General features: G+C 41.8%; 1 protein-coding gene across 6 annotated transcripts in view; it reads left to right on the plus strand.

Moving 5' to 3' along the window:
* The window catches only part of LOC132916697 (LIM/homeobox protein Lhx9), a 474,804-nt gene that overhangs the window by 57,007 nt on the left and 395,933 nt on the right, over positions 1–21,864 (plus strand). The window contains exon 2 of one of the 6 annotated variants that reach the window (XM_060976949.1): positions 160–309. The exons of the other annotated variants lie outside the window; for them this stretch is intronic. The gene's annotated coding sequence lies outside the window, so the exon portion shown is untranslated. The remainder of the gene's footprint in view (positions 1–159; positions 310–21,864) is intronic. 6 annotated transcript variants of the gene reach the window in all.

Raw genomic sequence — 21,864 nt, forward strand, 5'->3', positions numbered from 1 at the left:
AGGACGCTTAGACTTTTTTTATATTAACAAATGTGACTTTATCATAATAGAAATCATGCTTTTAACTCGTTTGATCTGTACTCGTGAGTCACGGATTAAAGTAAACATACTATGTTTTTTCCACTGTAAAATAATCGCGTCACGAAATTCTTCCTTTAGACGTTCGTATATCGGGCGAACGGTTGGTGCGAACGGAAAAGACCTGGACGGGCTGTTACGCACGAAAAGCCGAAAGTTAGACATTAAACCTTCCACCTTTCGCGTTCGTTTGCACGACCTACAGGCACAGATGCGTCGGCCGTTGTGCAGGTGCGTATACATATATGATTTTACATGTGAGCTTTACGCGCGCGTGTAGGGCCGAGAGGGTTGACTGGCTCTCCAGTCGATCAATAGCACCCCCACGTTTGCGTCCCTGGGTGAATGCATGCGATAGGCACCCCATTGCTATGCCACCCCGAAAGCCACTTTATATTTTAGTGGGAATGTTCTACAACCCTTGGAAAGACACTCTCGAACCGGTTCGAACGCCCGGAGACCGATGTGCCGGTGCGTCGCTGCTCTCTCCATCCGCCGCTTGTTTCGAGTCTGGCCTGGATGAATATGACAAGGTCATTTCTCTTGTTTAATCCACGTAATTAGTTTGCGCCTTTTCCCGCCCTCTGCCTGCCATGCAAATCGATAACTTCTTTCTGTTGTTTTTTTAACGAGGCGACATCACACAACTTTGCTACTCGAAAACGATTTCAGAACAGAAACTATTATCTTAGACAATTTTTTTTCTTCTTTCATAAACAAGTCCGTGTTTCAACATTTAAATGACGTACGTTGTTACTAAAATTTGACTATTCCTCTCTTCTTGTTGTAACGAATGAACACATGGAAATAAGTAATTTATTTTCGGAGCTTGAACATTAATCGTGTATTTATATAATGAAATTGAGAAATTCTGATAAAAAGTGGAGTTGACCAGCACGACTTCTGAGCAGCTCATTTATTACCGGCAGTCTGGCAATTGAATTTCAGATAATTAATATAAAGCAACGTATGCATCGATAGCAGCAAATATGTTAAACTTTAAGAGGTATCGTTATTCAATCGAACAGTAGGCAAATGAAAATATCGATCCTTTTTGAGATTGGAATTTCGTTAAGAAACTCATTACCGTTCACGACAAGCACGAAAACGTACTGTTCGAGAAGCTGGCCAAGAGGTCGAGGTAGCTTCGGCAATGAATTAAGGTCGCGACATTAATCCTGGTCGGGGTAGCGGCCATGCTATCACGACATGTCGTAAATAACCGCGGAGGGACGGTGGGCACGGGGCGGGACAGAGGGTAAAAAGATTTCTAAAGAAATGTAAATTAAGGAATAAATTGATCCGTGCTGCTCGGTACCAGCGACACTCGCCTCTAACTGGCCGCAACGAGTGGCTCCTTAAGCGGGCCGCGTGCGCCGCTTCTTGAATGCGGTTCGATCGAACGGTCACGCAAAAAATTAATTTTGTTACCTCGGCCCCGTGCACGCTTGTAGATTGTGTCGCATTGCGACGTAATGGTCTCTGATACAACGATTGATAAGCTTACAAGATAACCTTTCCTCGATAAGACTAACAGGCTTACTTGATATTCGAGTCTCTCCCTCTGAAATGAAGCCTCGTCATAATAGAAGCATAAATAAAACGGTAGAAAGAAAAAAAGAAAAGAAAACAGGGGGAAAAAGAAGAAGAAATTCATTATTCACGAAACAACGAAAAATGGACGAAACAACGCCAGCGGATTTCCAGAGAGCGCCTTTTAGGGATGAGAAGCACAGTCGGTACAGCAGGTAGCTGCAGCAGAATCATACTAGGTCACGTTTTCATCAAGACCTCAAGGTGCGGACGAGGTCTCGGTGATCCGGGAAGAAAAGAGAGGAAAGGACGAGCGAAAAGAACGGGCATACGGATAGGGGTTGAACACACCATTGTTTTTCGACACACTTTCTCCCGGCCTGGTCCTCTCGAAGACAATGCGTGCCTTACTTTTAACCCTCTCTATCGTGCTTAGCCCGATGGCCATCGCGACTCGTTCTTCTTTCTCCCTTGGCTGGTATGTCGCTGTGCTCATTAAGTAAATCACCGTAATGGTGGCTCATCACCCGGGCCAAAGTGAAAATTCACTCGTGGACAGGACTCGGAATCTCGATCCTCGAAGGAATTTCTCTTCGTCGTTGTTTCGGCTTCCGGAAATTCGAGCTGGAAAAATTACAGCAACGCGTTCGCCAGTAGGGACGCTTTGTTCTTGCTCGTTGAAGTTCGCGTGTTTAAGACGTTCATCGTGGAACCTTGTACGGTATTTATGTATAAGGTGTCGCAGAAGTATAGGTCGATTAAGTAATAGGTAATGAAAAGATGAGATCTTATTTTTTGTCTATACTGTTTGATCTTGTAGTATTTTAGTAAAAGCGATAAAAGTCTATAAGATTCATAACTAATTACAGTATTGATTACAATAGACTAATCTATCTTAAACCTTCTGTATTAAAAAATAAAACGAAATTGCGCACGCGTTTATTAGAAAAAATATGTTTCTTCATCATCTTTTGCTATATCTTCCTCGATTGACCAGTTGTTATGAAACACTTTGTACCTTTGTAAGAAAGGTGACGCGCGTACGAGGTGTGTAAGGGAAAAAGAAAGAAGATGCACGCGCGATCTCTGTCGTAACGAGATGGAGCGGCGGCCGGTGTGTGTTAATGAGGTAATGAGAATAATGTGCATCGTCTGGTAGGAATATTAACGGCGGTCCGTCCTGGAATTTTGTACGCAATCTGTCTGCTTTCGAAGAAAGTATCATTTGCAGCGAAGCCGGAGAGAAATAATGAGCCGCGCCGTTGATCGATACCTCACCGCGCCGCTAACGATGCAATTTCGACGAAGTTATAAACGACCGTGGCGATCGATCAATGAGATTGAATTTTGCAACGGTCACGTTGAAAGGATCGACCGCCGCCAATGAAATAATACCGCTCGATAGCTTGTAAATATTTCGATACCCGGGCCCGACGTGACTTTTTGCTCTTCGAACTTTTCGTACTTTTCTTCTCGCTCCTTCTCCTCTTCTCTTCGCTTCCCGATCGACGTTAGCGTGTTTTCGCTTCTCCTCTCTTCTTTCCTCTTCCACTCTCTGTCACCCTCCTCTACCTTCCTACCTCACCTTCTGGATTTGATTGAATTTTTTCCCGAGGAAGAAATGTTTCCACCAAATGAATCCGTCGAAATATTGCATTCCGACAAGCACGATCCAATTTTTCGTTTAATAAAAGAGAGCTTTTCTCTTCGCAGACCTTTCATTTCTTTCTCACGCCTTTTCCGTAACCTTCACAGGACCGAAGGGCAGAGTTTAACCCTCGCCGCCGAAATCTTCGATTTTCGATCTTTCATTGATCGCGTTTACACTTTTCCCATTCTTGCATCTCCTCTTCCCTTAATTTTTCTTTACTATTTTCCTAATTTTCTTCTCGAACAGTAACATCTACAAAGTTCGTTACACAAGCTCGACGAGGCGCAGTGCGAAGAGTTCTTTATCTGTTTCAGCGAATAAGCGTTCAACGATTAATAAAATATGTTTAACAGATCTTTGCGTGGATCGTTTCTCTCTTTGTTCGTTTTTCCGCCGGACGTTCATCGAAAGTTACGATACTCGGCGACATTTAATCGCGCCGGTCAGACTGCAGCTGCGACGAAATAATTTTTTATTAGTCGATTCCACGCAGCTTCTACTTTTAATTTACCCGTACATTTTAATATTGCGTATCGTTGCTTTGTGAGCTTGTAAATACAGCCGTCTCTCTCCGCGGCATCGCCCCAACCTATACGCAACTTCGCCTCTATCCTGCGGCGTGGAGGCAAATATGGACGATGGTGTGGGACGAGGGGGTTGACAGGGTAAAGGGGAGGGGTGGACCAACCGGATAGTACTGAATAAATATAAACGATAACCAATAATACCTGTAAAATTAATAATAATCATGATCGTATCGACGGGGCTCGTTCTTGCGGCCCTCCTCGCCGCCCATCAATCACATCAAAAATTCTGGATTGGTCGATACGAGCCGTCGTCGTCCGCTGTCGCTGTTCGCCGACTCATTTCGATGAGTTTGTAATTAAAAAATTAATTAAACGAAATCCCAGTCGCCGGCTGATTTTTTCCGCGCGTATCCCCGTCGTCATTGTATACACTCGTATCCTGTGTATATCGGAGGGGTCATTATGACGACTGCGTTTCAACGATACCGCCCCCATCTCGCGATACTTTTCTCTACCATCCCCGTTCCAACCGACGGACATAATTGCCTATGGTCGATTTGATAGGTCCGATCTCGCTTTTATGAATTGTATATACCATTTTTTTTGCACCACAGAAAACGCCGTTTCGTTTTTAATCGACTTACGATTAGAGAATATTACAGTTTGTTTTACAATTTACTCGATATTAACGTATCGACGATAATCTCAAATGACGAAGAATTCAGAACGAACGATTTGAAAAATAATGATCTTTATCGTGAAGGTAGCACGCGTTTCAACATTTTATCGGATACAAGTATCGATAATTGCTTTACGTACGATGACGCTTAAAATGTGACATTTACAATACGAAATTTCGTGGCTTGAGTTTTTCACTCTCATCGCGAAAGGGTGAAACCAGCGACGATTACGAGAAACTATTATACGAAAAAGTCTCTGGAGATCGGTCCGTAGGACGCAAACGAGGGAAAGGAATGGAGTTCGGCATACGATCCGGACAATTCCTGAACGGTACACCGTGCTGTGACATAAATTTCCAGAAGCGCCGGCCAGGTAAAAGGGTGAAAAAGTCTGAGCCGTTAACAGCAGCGGGTTCTCCAGATCTGAGAATCGGCCCCGAAATTAAATAACTTCCCAGGGGGATTCGTCGGCAGAAAATTTACGTTGGCCAAATAAATTGTACGCGGTCCCGCATTCCACAGGCCGCTACTATTTTAACTATGTGTATAGAGAGCCGCGACGGGGTTAGTGGTGGAGGGTTGGGTGCCAGGGACCGGACGAGTTCCGACTTATATCGCGCGAAAGGCGAAAGAAAAAACTAGCGAGGAGAAACAGAGACGCAGATACGGAAAGACACATATATCGGGGCCATTTAGAGCAACGCTCGACAGTTCGAATTGTTAGCACCCACCGGTCTCCACATCGGCTTTAATTTACTCTTATTGGCCGGAATGGGATTGCGTTGCCTAGCTTGGAATGCTTATCCATCGTCCTTTCTTTCGTACGAAGATAAAGTTCGCTCGAATTAATCGCGAAGATATGCTTGGATCCCTTTACGGTCGATCTTCGATGTAATACTCGCTGCAAATTGGGCCGCCCTTCTTTCGTTCCTCCATCTTTGAACTACGCTGTGTTTCCTCTATTTGTTTCGTTCGATGAAGTTGCAATAAGAGGTAGTAACCAACTCTGGCCACATACTCGCTACTCTACTCCTTGTCACAGTTATCCTTTTTCCCTTCCTACTTCTTATTTTCCTCTACATTTCGATTTCTTTCCTCATCCTCTTCACCCACCAGTTTCTATTTCTATCAGCCCTGGCCGTCTCCCTCCCTCTTTTTATTCGAGTCGTTCTTTATCTCCGCTTTCTAGTCTACTATAGCCTTTCTCGCTCGTTCCTAGTCTCTCTACTTTGTCTCTCGCTTTCTCTCTCATTGCCACTCTCCGTTCGTCTCTGTCTCGTTTCTTCGTGGCCAGGAGTGAGCCAGAGGTCGTGTGGCCAGGGGGTGGGAGGTTCGGATTCAATTATCCGATATTAAACTGCCCCTAACCACGTTCGTGTCGACCCCTTTGGCTGTGTGGGTTCAAATGGTTGTTGCTAGCTTGCCCTCCCCGGACCACCGTCCTACCCGTAGAAGTATTAGATTGAATGGACTTGGTGTTGTACTCGCTGTTACCCGGCCGAAGATACGCCTAAAGGTGGTAGTTATAGGATCGCGCTCATGTACGCCACTTTTCTTTCCACGCTACTTCTCCCATCCTCCTACCACCCCCTTTCTTCGATTCGTTTGTTATCGTACGGCCGGCTACCGGTACATTTGCTATAAATGGACGTCCATTCAATCTTTCAGCAGATTGAGAGCGTAATTTTAACCGGCGGAAGGCTACGTGCGTCGAATGCTCACCGATGGATTAAAATATGTGAAGTTAGAGGGATAAACGTTTAATAGGCGGATGAACAATTTCAGTATAGGATTGGTAATAGGGAATAGAACTGGCAGTTATTCTTGAAAATAGGTTTTGCGTATGGTTAACTCGGCAGAGTTTTATTCGCGGAAAATCAAAATTCGATATATTGACAATGGAATGAAAATGAAAATTCCTTTTCGAGAATTGAAGTGGCCGCTCCGTTCCACTTTCTGTTTTAAATGAAATTTTTCTCCTTTGATATCTAATATTCGCGAAAATCTGTACCACGTATTACCAATGTGGCAAATTCTACGATTTACATTCGGCAAATTGTTTCGTTGAATTCCAGTGTTAACAAAGATCATTCTCTTTCGATATCTAACAACCAAAAAACCCTGCTATTTGCCAGGTAAATACCGATATTACAAATCTTGTAATCGTTACTTTTCTTTCGAGATACGATTTAATAACCCACGAATGTTAAATATCTCCGATGATATCAACCTCTGCCAAGCGAACTAATAAAGTCGAATTACACGTTCCGTTTGCTGGTGCGGCAACAACATAATTTCTTCGTACACGTACCGATCGGCTTTCCCGCATGACCGGTCGAGGAACTGGCACGACGATACACCGGCCGAGACCACTGATCTCGCAGCTCGATGATAATTAAATTGCCCCGCGGAGCTAGCGGTGACTAAACAGTCATTACAACGACTGGGTCATAATTGCGAAACTAGCAACGAACATGCTGGCAAGATAATCGTCGGCCGAGATATATCTACCTAACAGTCTGGGTCAGCCGTTAATTTACCATTATAATTGATTTGCATATAGATTGAATCAGATAAATCCGTGGGGACGAACGGGCAGGGAAGGGGGACGCAGAGAGGTTAGACTTACGAAGGAAAAAACCTGGAAACATGGTCAAGTTCGCGTGTACTCTATTTTCTTTTTTCTTTCGTGGCTATAGCTTCGCGTCTCTGGTCATCGCTCCACATTTCCAATATTTTTCACATCTTCGACGAAATTGAGAGGCGTAAACGAATTCTAACAGCAAAGTTTATCAGTTATTAAAGTGTTATACACGTACATGTCGATTATTTGTATATTTTCCCTTATACGATAGATCATATTCCTTTCAGTGCGCGCTAAGAGATCGTAGCGAAAGCGTATTTTCACTGACTTCGATTGGAATCACGGTTGATGTCTTTGAAAGAACGAAATGAAAAGGTATCGCGCGGGAAAGAACGGGAAAGAGAATCGGAACCATTTATTTAGTTTACCGTGCGCGCTACCACGAACGGTGCATTAACCGATTGGATGACCGATTAAGAGAAGCCATTCTTTTTCATTCGATAGATCGAAAGGTTCCTCTAATGACGACAGGTTATTTACCGCTCGCACGGACGACACTTGATGTTGTTTTTAATCCAACAACGAGATCAGCCTGTACGTATGATACCGACCGTTTTATGCGATCACCGTGTGTTTCGTTGCATCAGCGTTATCTTTTTTTCCACTCAGTAGTTGTTTCAGTCAGGCACAGTAATTCAGAAACAGCAGTCAAATTATTACAAGAGCACATCAAAAAAATAGAAAAGTGACTACAAAATAAATAAACCCAGTAAATGCAACCATATTACATTTACAGTAAGAAAACGGAAATCACCAAATATCCAATTGAATGGCACGCACATGACACAAACAAGGCAAGTTAAATACCTAGGACTCCACTTAGACACACAACTTACATGGAAGCAACATACTAAATCAATTATAGACAAAACTAAACTCAGCATAGAAAATAAATTAAAAATATACAAAAAGATAATAAAACTGCTGGGAGACAGCAGCAATAAGCAGCAATGGTATGTCAGAAACGAGGCTATACACAGACTTAAAAATACCAATGATCAAAGAAGAAATCGGCAGGTACGCAGAAAAATACAAGGAAAGAATGGCAACACATCCAAACCAGCTGGCTGCTGAAGCGAGCAAATTCTCATAGAAAGAAGACTAAAAAAAAAAGAACACCCCATTGACCTCATTAAAGAAATAAAATAGTCAAACTCAAAGATGGTATCCTGCTGGGGGTAGCTATCCACATGTTATTCAGCAATTAAGTTAGAAAAATTTTACCAAATGTCCAACTGGACAAATTGTAAAGTACAAATTAAATAATAATAAAAAAAGTAGTTATTTCTTCCATTTATCATTTTCTCTTATACGAATATTAACGTGCAATTATCGCGATACTTACATATATAACATTATTTTATCGAAGATCCAAATAAGGAAAGATTTCGCTTTGCCAGATTTGCTATCTTCATGGAGACTGGGATTTTGGATAGCTAGGAGATTAAAGTCGCAAGAAGGAAGAAAGCCGCGGCGCGATTAATTCCGCGATAGAGGCGTTAACAAGCCGTCGAGCCGGGGGCGTTTCACGTTTCGTCGAACCGTTTAAATTTTCGTCTGGTCAGTTGCGAGATACATTCTCGAGCCATGATCCGGCGAAGAGATTCGGAGCAAAAGGCCAAGCACTATGGTTTCGTGATCGCTGCTGAATCTATTAGCATCGATTAGCTTCTTCGACTGACGAGATATCTGATCTTCCGGTACCGTTGTGTTTCCAGCAACTATTCTTGCTACGCGAACGCTTAAAATCTCGAATCGTATTAAATGCATACTCGCTTTTTGAAATTCCTTTGTCCATAACAGCGTAGCTTAAAAATCACAGAGCAAACAGCAAAATCACAATAACAAATCAGGATGAAACAACCAGCTGTGGTGATTTTGGCTTGTATCAATCTTGTGCATCAAAGTTGGCGAATCGTGTGAAAAATCGGCGCGATTTCATGAGCGTCAGCCGGTCCAGCGATAAACTAACTGGTGCGTGTAATGTTTCATGCCATTAAGCGTAATTTGTCAATGAAAGATTATCGAGTGGTGATATATCGGCAGGCTTTTAGCCGAACGCATTGATATGTCGTATTTCAATAGCGACGATACCGTGTGGAGGGTTAACGAGAAAACATTTGTAGAACTAATTGAGGATTGTGACAGGGGTTGGCTTCGAAATAAATCGATCGTGGCCGCGCTTGTCATTGTTTCCGCTTGACAATTTTTTTACGATGCTCAACGTCGCTTCTACGTATTTCGAAACTTAACAAAATCTACGAGAAAAAATAACTAGAAAGTTGAAACATCGTTAATTAACGGTAGAATTTGTCCTTCTCCTTAAGAATTTTCACCTCCCTTCATTATGGCCATTAAATGGAATTAACTGGGAAGCGCCACGAAAAAGGACTCGAAAAGACTTGTAAATTAATTAATTTCAACATTTGTTGTGACAATTTTTCAAATAGCTCTATTCTTCCTTCATCTTATCTTCCTCCTTGGTTTTATCGTTGGTTTACTTTCATTAGACGGAAAAATTAATTTGACGTCTTCTTTCTTTGGTAACTTCTTAGTTTTATTTAATATATTATAAGTTCTTACTTGAAAGTCCGAAAATGTTGTGTAAACGACAAAATATAAAATGGATTTGTAATTATTTTAACAAGTAAAAGCATCGAATTAATTTCTACATATAATATACATACAACCTCTCTTTTTACCTTTTTCCTCCTCGTTCTTCTTTTTTTATTGTATCACTTTTTAACATCGAGCATGGAAGCACTGTCCATGACCAAGCCCGAGTGTTACAAACAGCCACGCCGTCGAACGCAATGAATCGGATAATTAATCTGTGTTCCCTCTCGCATACTCGCAATATTTGCTCGCGAGTTAGTTGGCAAAAGCCATTTTAGCGATTATTTTCCACTCAAAAAAGCCCATAGAATAAACCCCGGAGATAGACGGCTATATGGGAGAGAGATGGCCCGGTTTAATATTTTTTAATTGCGTCGCTGGCCTGCCCGGTACCCGGCCCCGGCTTTATCACTAGCACGTAATTAAACTTTATGTTCAGCTGTCATATTTGCATTCTATCTAAGCTAGCCATTTGAAAATTAAAAAGCCCCGGCGAACCTTTAATTTCGTGCCCGCGGTTTAACTCGCGGGGATTGTTTACGAGGAATTTACATAAAGTTGTTTCGCGGCTATTTCCCCAATATACGTATATATACCGTGTATACGTATAATCTTAACGAATTAATACTGTGTTACGAACCAACGGATCTATATGTTTAACCGATTTCCCCTTACTCTTTTTCTCCATTCTGTATTCAATTCTGTTCTCTTTTTTCTTTTTTCACTGTTACTCCTTTTCTGTTCCTTCTTTCTATTTCTTTCTTCTTTTTTTTTCTCTCCTCTTTATTAGACGCGTGTTTGCGTAACGCGGCCGCAAATTGTTCATTCGGAGACGAGGGGAAGGAAACGAGCCGGTCCGTAAATTGCGAAAGTTAACCGGCAAAGTGAAATTTCAGATTTCACCCGGGCAACGAGAAAAGTGTCGTGGAAAATTATGGGAATCGTTGCCGCGACGATAAATACCTTAACGTGATCTCACTGTGTACCTAAATATACCTCAGATAAATATACGGGATATCTCTCGTCACGAGTATACTGTTTAGTGGATCTCCGTGAAGCGATCAAAGTGATTCTCTAACGAAGAAAGGAGGGACAGATCTGAAATTTGAAAGCGTTTCGCTGACAGATATGGGGAATATCATTGTCATTCGACACTTTCTTCCCTTCGAGTGAATATAATTCAGTGGATATAAATCATCCGCGATTAGAAAATTATAGATATAATTTTTTTTATTTTTTAATTTGTACTTTACAATTTGTCCAGCTGGACATTTGGCAAATTTGTCTAACTTAATTGCTAAATAACATGTGGATAGCTACCCCCAGAGGGATTCCATTTTCGAGTTTGACTATTTTATTTCTTTAATGAGGTCAATGGGGTGTTTTCTTTTTAGTCTTCTTTCTGCGCGAGTTTTGCTCGCTTCAGCAGCCAGCTGGTTTGGATGTGTTGCTGTTCTTTCCTTGTATTTTTTTGTGGACTTGCCGATAATAGATATAATTGTGAAGCTTTTGCAGCTTCTCGGATTTAAACAAGGGAATATACGATAAAATAGTGTTTTGAATAAATTTCGTTGAAAGTTTTTAGTTCTACTTTAATGTTTGAATTGATAATTACGGTAGCTCTTATATTTACTAGATAAATGAAACTTTCACGAGGTACATAACTCAATTGCTCTTCAATTAGGGATTTTTCGAACAAAAATTTTCAAACTATGCAAATTTCCGCCTCAAAATTTTTTCTTCGAACGATGCACCCTCGCGTATGTACTTCGACCTAAGATCGAAATATAAAAAGCACAGTTTTGAACAGGAAGAAAGTAGGCTGATTGTCCCGTGGTGCCGTGACGCTTTGATATTAAAACAAACGTACAGGGAAAATCACTTGAATTGCGCGGTAATTAGAGCTAGGAAGTTGCTTGTTGACGTTTATTTTGGTCGCGCGAAACGCGCACAACTTTTAATGAGATATGTCTGAATTATAGAAAGCCGTTACCGAAACGGAAAGACGGAAAGATTAAAGCGCGCGCGGCCGTAATTACTTCATGTTCATTAATTGCTTTTCCAAACCTTCGTGAATTAAATTATCGCGAACTTGGCGCCATAACCGTGTCGAGGGACAAACGGACCCTGCCGTGAAATCCATTGGCCAGCCACGTGTGTCTCTCGCCGTATGAAACGATTTTCCAGGTTAAAAATAACCGGCTTCGCATCCAGAATCAACGTTGGCCGGATTTTCACTGTCGTATATCGTCTCCATGGATAAACTATGCTCGCAGCGTTGTTACGCCGTGCCGAATAATCGTTCTATGTCATTTGCACAGAGCAGTTTCTGGAATTAACCAAATACTTGACGACGTATTTTAATGCAGTCAACAAGCTGGTTAGTAGGTTCGTTAAAAACTTGTTGGGTTGTCTTGCTTCATTTGAAAAAATGGAAAGTGGAGTCTGTTTTTCGAGTACAACTATGTCAGAGGATAGATACAGTGATATTCAATTATCATCATTTCTCGTTGAAGTTTTTTAACGAATGTTATTTGTTTCACGTTTTTATTACAGCATTTTTCTACTTTATTTTTATTTCAGAAACGATATTGTCCTTTATCCAAATTTTTTCTCTCATTCTGCCTTTCTTCGATGATTTTAAAGTCTGACTGGTATACGCACATGTTCATCATTTAATGCGTCCATTTCTATAATCCTTTGTGAAACAGTTGTCACGAGAAACTAATTGAGTTTATCCATCAATCGGTCATTTGCCTATCAAGAAACAACATGTTAGAACTTCAAACGGTATAACGAATAGGACAAAGATCGTCGATCGCTATTACCGATGGGCGTCGATCAACGTTAGCGTCGACAGGTCGAAGAGGCCGTCGAAGAAAACGGGAGTCGCAGCTGCGGGACGCGTTTTATCGTGAATGTGCTAAAAGCAAAATCTCCTTGATATACCATGGAACCTTTTAGCGTCTTCTCGAGTGAAAGTCAAACGAGGTTCGAACGTCTGCGAAAGGCCCGCATGGCCGACGAATGGTCTTTGAGGGCACTCGCTCGCCTCTATTTTCATTCGAACTCGATTTTCACAAAAATTTACCATTCAAACGTTTCACCGTTAAAGTTTCACTTTTTTTTTCTATGGGACCTTCGAAAGATTCCTTGCCCTTTGATAGGTCGATACATTTTTTGACGCTGCTTTCCTTCTCCTTCTTCGTTTACTTGGAAAAGAAAACTTTGATACATAGTCGATCCGAGCGATACCGAACCGTTTACGGAAGCGAGAATTCTAGATACGAGGACACTTTGCATTTTCATCGGCTCTTCCAAACATTCTACGTTTTTCAACTGATTGACGAATTTTTCTGCCACTCTTCTCGTTCCGCTTCTTCGTTTTCTTAAAGAAGAAAACCTTAACATACGTAACGTGTGCTTATTATAGCGATACCGAATTGTTTATGAATATGAGAATCCTAGACGCGAGCACATTCTACTTTTTCACTCTCTTTCGCTGACTTTGACAGATTCAGTAACTTTCGATAGACCGATAAACTTTATTCGCACTCTTCCTGTGTCTGTTCTTCGTTTGCTTCTCGAAGAAAATCTTAACATACGGTCGAACCGAGTCGTTCACGAAAACGAGAATCCCAGGCACGAGGACGTTGGCTGGGCGGGCTACCCCTTTTAATTAAAATAAATTCCGCCGGCGAAGCGGAGCGGCGGCCACGGAATCGGAAACCCGGCGAACACTACACGAGGACAAAGGTGAGGGAGCAGCCTGCGTGGAAAGACAACGCTCTCATCGATGAGACGAACGCTCAATTATCAAGCCATCTCGTTCGAGGTTTCCGAGAACCTGTCCCTCGTTTCTCTGTTTTTCCTCCTCCCCTTTCTTCTTTTTTCTCTCCTTTGCTTTCCCTCATTCTTTCTTTCTTTCTTCTCTTCTTTTTTTACCCTTTTACCCATGAGATTCCGCTTCGCGCATTTCGCGAATGGTCGATCGCTATTAAACGGAACGAAACAGCGCGGCAGAGAGCAGGAGAGAGCGAGTTGAAACCAGATGAGGGACGCGTGGATAGATTGGGGGAGGAAACACGAGGGACAAAGACAGTGGGAGAAAGGTGGTAGGTGGTTGGAGGAAGAAACAGATAGTATAGAAAAAGGAACGGGATGGTAAAGTTGGAAAAGGAGAAAAAGGGAAAGAGAAAAAGAAGCGAAAGAGAGGAAAGAAGGAAAGAAGAGCGTGGAAGAAGGACGGAAGAGGGGTGAAGAACGCGACTGGTGTATAAGGGAGAGAGGGAAAAACGAGAGGAAGGGAGGAAGCTCGCGCATCGTGCCGGCACTTAGGCCTGGCTTTTAATCTTCGAGCCTCGAGAAGAGCTCTAATTAGAGCTGGCTCTAGCTCTAGCTACGAGCCCGGGCTCCGTTATAAGCAGGAGTTAGAGTAGGTAGCGTACGGGGAAAGAGGAGGTGGAGGTATGTTTAGTTTTTAGCCAAGCGCGCAGTTACACGCGGTGGTAATTAAAATCTTGATTAATGCACGTGTCCATCAGGGCTGCCTCTAATGAACTTTCACGTCGCCCGTACTCGTAAGTCCACACGAAACCGTCGTGATCGTCTTCCCGGATGATCCTAATCGTTCTAGACGAGGTAGACGGGTGAACTGTGAACTGGCGGACAGAAACGAACAGTGGGAAGGGGTTGTCGAAGGGTGAGAGGCAGGTGAGCGAACAGGAGAGATGGACGAACTCGGTTCGACCATTGTCTTTCGCTTGGTACTCTTTAGTACCAGTACTCTGCCTTCGAACCTGTAGCATTTTTTCGCCAGGCGTAAGCTGTTTTCCGCGAAAAACCGGACAGCTCGCGCGTTACCTCGTCGAACGGTGTTGATTCTTCCCGTTTCAACTGGTCGAACGTTCGATTTGCGAGCGAGGTAGCGGGAAGGGAGGATGGGGTGGGTTTTGTACAGCAGCGCAACGAAAAATAACGAGTTTATTATAGCCGGTCGGATGCGAGATATCAAAATCGCGCGCATGTATTTTTAAGCATCGCTCTTTAATTAAATATCGTTTTAATTACCGCGGCAGCTTTGAAATTCACCGGTCGTAAAAAAAAAAGAAAAAAGAAAGGAACAATACATGTGGGCGAGTGAGCGCGCTTATTCGCGATCATTTCAAACATTTTCATTTCGGCCGATTCTTACACCCACCGGGCGGCGAATCGACTCTGACAACAAAACCTTTTATCGGAATTGATTTAAGTTGGACGAAGCTTAAATGAAATTCAAAGGGCGCAGTCCACGGGTTCGTTTATTAAACTTTTCTGCGGCTGATTAAATTACCGACCGGTCCCGAATAATATGTAACGAAATAAAACACCGATATCGCTGGTAACGCGGCTGCTATGCCTCTGCCTCTTCCGTGTATGAAAATAAATAATGAGGCGAAATTCGAAAAATCCGGCGATATTTAACTCGTTCTCTGACCTAGACCGTGATTAATTAAGTCGCGTAATCGCGAACCATGCACAAACGCTCGAGCTTTACGCGGTTACAAATCGAAGTTGCTTGAAAGCCGCGACAAAAATCGTACTACTATCGGTTGACTTTTTTTCTACCTGTGGCAAAGTTGTTTAATTACTTTAGATATAACAGAAACACATTTAGATAATTGGAACACGTGTCTTATCGAATTTTATGGATCTTCTGTTCTCCTCTCGTTTTTCCTTTAAACTTCCTTCTTCCTACGATAACCTAATTTTTCTTTTATTTCAAACCAATTAAAAACTCGATACAATAAGTTCTAATACCATTTCCTTAAAAAAAAAAAGAGAAAAATGAAAATAGGAAAATTCTGCCAATTGAATTAACCAACCACAGAACCTCCTTGTATTTGTTATTTCTAGCCAATTGACAATTCCAAATTTCAATATTCAATAATTTCTAATATTTTCTTCTGTTTTTCGAAATTAATAGAAATAAATAACGAAACACCTGGAATAGTCTGACAATTGAACCAACTAACCACGAAGTACTTTCGTAGATGCTTAAAAAAGGAAACGCGCTGGAAGTTCGACGCGTTCGTCGCCTTTTCAAACAGAAAAGTGAAAACAGGCAAACAGTCAGCTATGAACGGTGGACGCGGAGGCAGATATCATTAAATCATAGAAACAGCCTCTGTTATTGACTCCGCGGACAAATTTATCGTCAGCCGGGTACGCGTTTCGTTGTATAGTGGTCCTCAACGGCCCTCCCGCTCTACACGTTCCCGTACGTTCCTGGTAACCAGTCGTCTCTCCTCCTACCACTCTTCCCTGCCACCGACTACCGTACTCCGCAACCCCCTCGTTCCACCCCTTTCTAGGATCACCGTACCCAAGCTACGTCATTGTTCTGGTTTATTCGGTGATTTGTGGATTTTACTGCCTCCTACCCCTGCTCACCCAACTTTCACGGTCCTCTTCTTCCTACCGCTTGCTCCAACTGCGTTCTGGCGCCCCCAATGTCGTTCTATTTGCCGCAAGATCTATCAACCGTCTCCTTTTGGAATATCTTGACTACTTTCAGGTGTTTCAGCGTGTACTCTTTCCAATGTAACATTATTTACCCTTTTTATTTTGCATAGCGAATTGAAAACAGCAGACAAATGTGATTTAGTGAACTTGATTTCCCGTTTAACGAAGGTTCGTGTTCAACATCAGAGAAGTCTGTCTTGTATTAAAATTATGTTGTCATTAATTGCACGTACGAATCAAATCGGTTTTCGTATAGATCCTACTGCAATCTTTTGTCATTCATTCACAAATTTTCTAAAATTGTTCATCCACAACGTGTGACTTACATTTGCATACTCGCACCTATCCACTCACAGTTGTTACACACGTATCTCACATTAGGCGATCATTACACACACTTTTACATATACATAACGTAACTATATGTATATTTTCTTCGTGGTGAAACGTTCGTGGACATCATTAACGTATGACGATTACGTGTAATGACAAGAAGCTTTAAAATACTTCAAGTTTGGTGAGACATATACGTCGGACGTTTACAAGGATATCATCCTAAATATCACGCTCACAGTTAAAGACTCGTAAAAGAAAAGAACTGATTGTATAAAAAGAAAAAAAAAATGGTTGTATGAAATTCTGCATTTATTTTCTAAAATGCAACAGATCTATCCGAATCGCTACGTACCTATCCGTACTAAATCGATCTCTCACTCCTCCACTTTCGAAGCATTATCCATTATCGCGCGAGCGCGGCTCGTCACGGCTCGAAGTTTATTTTTGAGTTACAAGGGTGAGGAGTACGGGGTGGCATAGTGACGGGGGATGGGGAGGGTGTATGAGACAAGCTCGTCGAAAGGCGGCGCGTTAAAATGAAAGCCGGGGGTGGAAGCCAGGGAGCGAGCTTTCCGAAAATCCGCCTTAGTATGGTAATTGATTTAATTTGGGGGATGAATCCGCCCTTAACGAACGCACCGCGGCGATGGGGTTGGAAGGCTAAAGGGACCGTAAAAGCACTGCGACGTCTATTTGAGGCGAGACGAGCGAGATTTAGAGACGGAGGAACGTCCACGCGAGAAGACGAGCGCCTGATTACTAACGATCTGATTAATTCATGATTTTTAATTAAGGGGAAAAGCGACTGGGGACGAGCGGGTGGTGGGTAGCACGGGGAGATGTGAAGGAAGGTGCACGCGGTCGAAGCACCAAGTTATTTAACACTCTGTGAACCGGGCAGAACCTGTACGAGTAATCATTACGAACATAATTACGGAGAGTGTCGCGTAATGATTACAACCTTTTATAGGGTGGCTCCTCTTCCCCTTCATTTTTTCTTCGCCAACCTTATTCCTGGCTAGAGGAGAAGAAAGAGAAATGAAATAAGAGAGAGATAGGAATCGTCGTCGAGGAGGAAGCTCGAAATTAAGGCCGATACAGAAGAGAAGAAACGTTCGTTTTACGATTTCGTTCAATGTAATTTTCTCCCATAATGGAGATAGTACGATGAAATTTGTTGAAATCAAGGTGTAAAAACTTACCTTGTCGTAGGTACAGTTGTACGGACAGTTTACCGTGTATGTATATATTATTTGGTATCGTTTTGAATCGCTTGCGACGCGATTAGATCGTTGATAATAACTCGACACACATAACTCAAATTATATATAGGTTAAACTACGGAAGAGGGATCTGCGTTTCTGGTGACGCGTAGCGGTGGCTGGTATTATGATAGTAATGTTTCAGGCATAGTAATCGGAATGGTGACGGATTCCTAACCGAGAACCGGAAAGGACCGCTAGGATGCCCTCATCCGTTATCAAACCGCAACTTGAACGAGAACCGTGTTACTGACGTTGTCGTTATCCCAGTGATAAGAACTTCCTGGCAACCCTTGTGAATGTTTGCGAATATTTACATTACAAATTCATCTCCGTATTCTTCTCCCTTGTGCCTCGTGTTTGCATTTTTTGTACGTCGATCGGAGAATTTTGATTCTTCTCAGTTCCCTCAATGAATATCATAAACTGGCAAAATTTGAATTCTTCTCATCGTAACACCCTGTATATGATAGCTCTATTTCGAAATAACGTGTAATCATCATGACGAAGAATATCGCAGATAAAGGCTGTGAATTGGACCGTGATCAGTGTGTATTAATAAATAACAGTAAATTCGGTCGACCTGACAGTCGGTGTACTAATAGTTGAGAAAACATTTGGATTATTAATGGTCTCTCATTTGAACGATCATTTAACCGATTCATAAATAATCGGCTAATCTGGTTCACGCCATTAGATTGATTAACCGATTAAACTCGTTAAACATTTAATCTTTTATCTAATTAGCTATTCGACCGATTAACTATCAGCCTGCACGGTTGAAATGAAATGTATATTTACCCTGATCTATCCATTCAGGTTTCGCAGTTGGCTGTCGCCTCCATTCCATATATATAAAATGTTTCACGGGATGTCGCGTTAAAAGTACATAAATTTAACGTATGAATAGTAAAATTCATTGTGACAAGTTTAATTCCGAACCTGTTATTTCTATTCCCCCGCTATTACTACCTTCTAATATTCTAGCTCTCTTGCACAGTAATTTATAGTTAATTCGCATAGATCCTAAAGTTAATCTGTTCGATGAAAATCATGAGAACTTGCTTTCACAAACGAGCAATATCTCACTATCTTTAACAGGCTTATATCTTTGAATCTATCAAATTATTTAGAGTCTTTGATCATTTCATATTAAAAGACTTCTTTTTTTTAACAATTTAATTAACAAAAGTGGACTTGCAATATTCTCTTCCAATATCTTCCTTTCTTTCGTACGATCAAATTTTTCTATCGATAATGCCTGCAGATGATGAACCTACTTATTCAATAAATAAATACTATAATAAATCTTGTCCGCGATTTTCTATAGAAACACATGAAAATCGCTCGTGACTAAAAGGCTAAGCGTCTTGGCATTATGCGTAGTTTTCGTTATCCTCCCGCCGGCTAGTTATCGCGTATGCGTAAGCGTATTGTGCATCGGCGCGAGCGAACGATTCATATCGAGTCGGTAGTCGCAGTTTTATCGGCGAGATGCCAAGCGACCGGTATAATTGGGCCATTGTTGGCTGGCAGGTGGTAACTAGCGGCCCTGTGTTCATACCAGCTCTGACAAGAGAAAGATCGATCCGAGATTAGACCGATGCGCGTATGTACGTATGTATATGTATATACATACGAGGCTTTCTTCATAGCGGCAAGATTTATGCGCGGCTCGCGTCAATTGGTGGCCGCGCGCGCGCCTAATGCGATCGATAATCGTGCCGGAACAATGAGAAAGATCGCTCCTGGATCTGAGAATCTAATAAGCCGAGGATCCACCAAGGGCCACGCCGAGACGACGCCGTTGATTTATGCGATTCACCAACTCGATCGCTCCTTGCATCTGAACCATCGAGTAGGTTAACGAAGAATCTAAACAGCCCAGAACTTTCGTGCATTTTGCTTAAATTGTCAAGCAGACCATTCAAGTTAGAAAATACTAAACGAATGTCATAGGAAAGAAATTCCAAAGTCTCGTTCGTATTATTTAAATTGTTTGAATTCGAGCGATCGTAACGTAAACGATAGATTCGTATTGGTAATGTGATGCTCAAATGTATTATAGTAAGTAAGTTTATTTTTCTGATAAAAGCTCGAAGCGATAATTTTCACGAAGAAACAATTAGAAGATAAGCGTTAAGTGCACTTAATTTCCAACAGAGTAAATCGAGTGAAGGAATTAACTGAAGTAATTTTAAATTTACTTCTCTCTTTTGGATACGATAAAACATTTACACTTACAGTTATTCTATCGATGATGAGGTTGTATCATAGGAGCGCACTCATCGGTGATCGACGAACACGAAAGAGCGAGACGAGAGTGATAAACTCGTCGCGTCTCCGGCGTCGCGGTGAGTATTCGACGGCTGATTTGTATTCACCGTTTCGAGCGATTAATCTCACGACTTTTGACCCTGTCAGCTTGTCAGTCTGTCAGGAGTGCAGGCCGAGTTGTCGCGCGTCTCGCCCGATGATCGATCATCCCTCTCGATCCGTTCTATCCGCTGTCAGATATAGATCTTTCGCGGCTATCGACGTGGATCTCGATTTTGGTCGATGTTCTACATTTGTATTCGAACTACCAACGGAAGAATTTCAACTCAGTTGTCCTTGGATCGACGATAAAATGGTACAAAAAAAGAAGAGGAACATACGAGATTCCATTGAAATTTCATGCACGAATCATTTGATTATTGAGAAATATTCTAATCGTCGATCGAAGAGATTTCTTAAATCTGATTGTTTTTTTAGTGGACGATTAACATTCCATTAAACATTTATATTCGAACAATTCTTCCTAACTTTACTAGGCATTTGTCGTTTCCTCTATCGATCTTCTCCATGTGGATTAAAACAAGGATACAGTGCAATAATAATACCATAACATTTTTAAAAAAATATTAGTTCACGTGGATTTTGTATTAGGTTGTCCGGAAAGTGTTTTCCTTCGCAAACGTATTTTTTACAGCAGTGCACCTTCATACAAACGTGAAACCAAGTCTATGAAATATCGCGGTGTTTATCTCAAGAAGAAAATGAATCGTACGTAATTCGACAAAATAATATAAAACAAAAAACTTTGTGAGTCTATTATTTCCTTATAAAACGAAAGAAACTTTTCGGACAACCTAATACGTGTTGTCATCTATATATTAGTCAATACATACTTTATGTATGGTAAATTTTAAAGCAAGAAATGCATGGTTGTTCATAGTACTTTTCATCTCTCGATAATGAAACGATTAACATAGAAATCACTCAACTATAGAGTCTTCTTCAACTACGTTCATCTCGAATGTCTGAATTGTCTGCATATCTTACAAATATCTTTCTGTCGTCCTAATTCCTCCACAAGCCCCACTTTTATTCGATGAAACTGGACAAAATTTACAAAGTAAATACTCCACTTTCTCTATACTCACAACCACCTCACCTATTCACTAGAAATCGAAACGATGCTCGCTTAACCGTTCGAGTTTGGTAACACATCAGAGAGTCATGGTACGAACTGGCGATGGTGAATGATGGGGCAACAGCGATGGAGAACGTTTGGTAAATATAAGAGAGAGAGAGAGAGAATGGAGCATAGGTGAAACGAGATGGTGAACGCATGATCGAGGGAGCAGAGAACGGTGTCTTTGTGCCGGTGGTGGGCGGCCAGGCGCATATGTCGGCGGAGTTCGAAATCGGGATATTGAATTCACGCCATTTCTGTTTTGACGTATCGCGGCTTGTGATACGATCCGTCGGGGTTTATCAGCGGCCGGGCACGAGGAAGTGATTTTTTCATTCTAACAAATAGCCTTTTGCGGTTTATCGGATTTCAGCCGGGATATCCGCCGGCGCGAAATCAAGCGCGCACGTTCCGCGCCAATCGAAAAGCAAAGCGAAATCATTGAAAGATACAGTGGTTTACGATTGCGTTTACAACTGGTCGACTCGAAGGCCTGTTTTTCCCATCCATTCTCGGCTTTTCATTCGAGCTTCTTGTTTTTGAGGATAGACACAGCCGAAGGAGAACAGCGAGCAA

Source organism: Bombus pascuorum, chromosome 1 (genome assembly GCF_905332965.1).
Source record: "Bombus pascuorum chromosome 1, iyBomPasc1.1, whole genome shotgun sequence".
NCBI classification, from domain to species: domain Eukaryota; kingdom Metazoa; phylum Arthropoda; class Insecta; order Hymenoptera; family Apidae; genus Bombus; species Bombus pascuorum.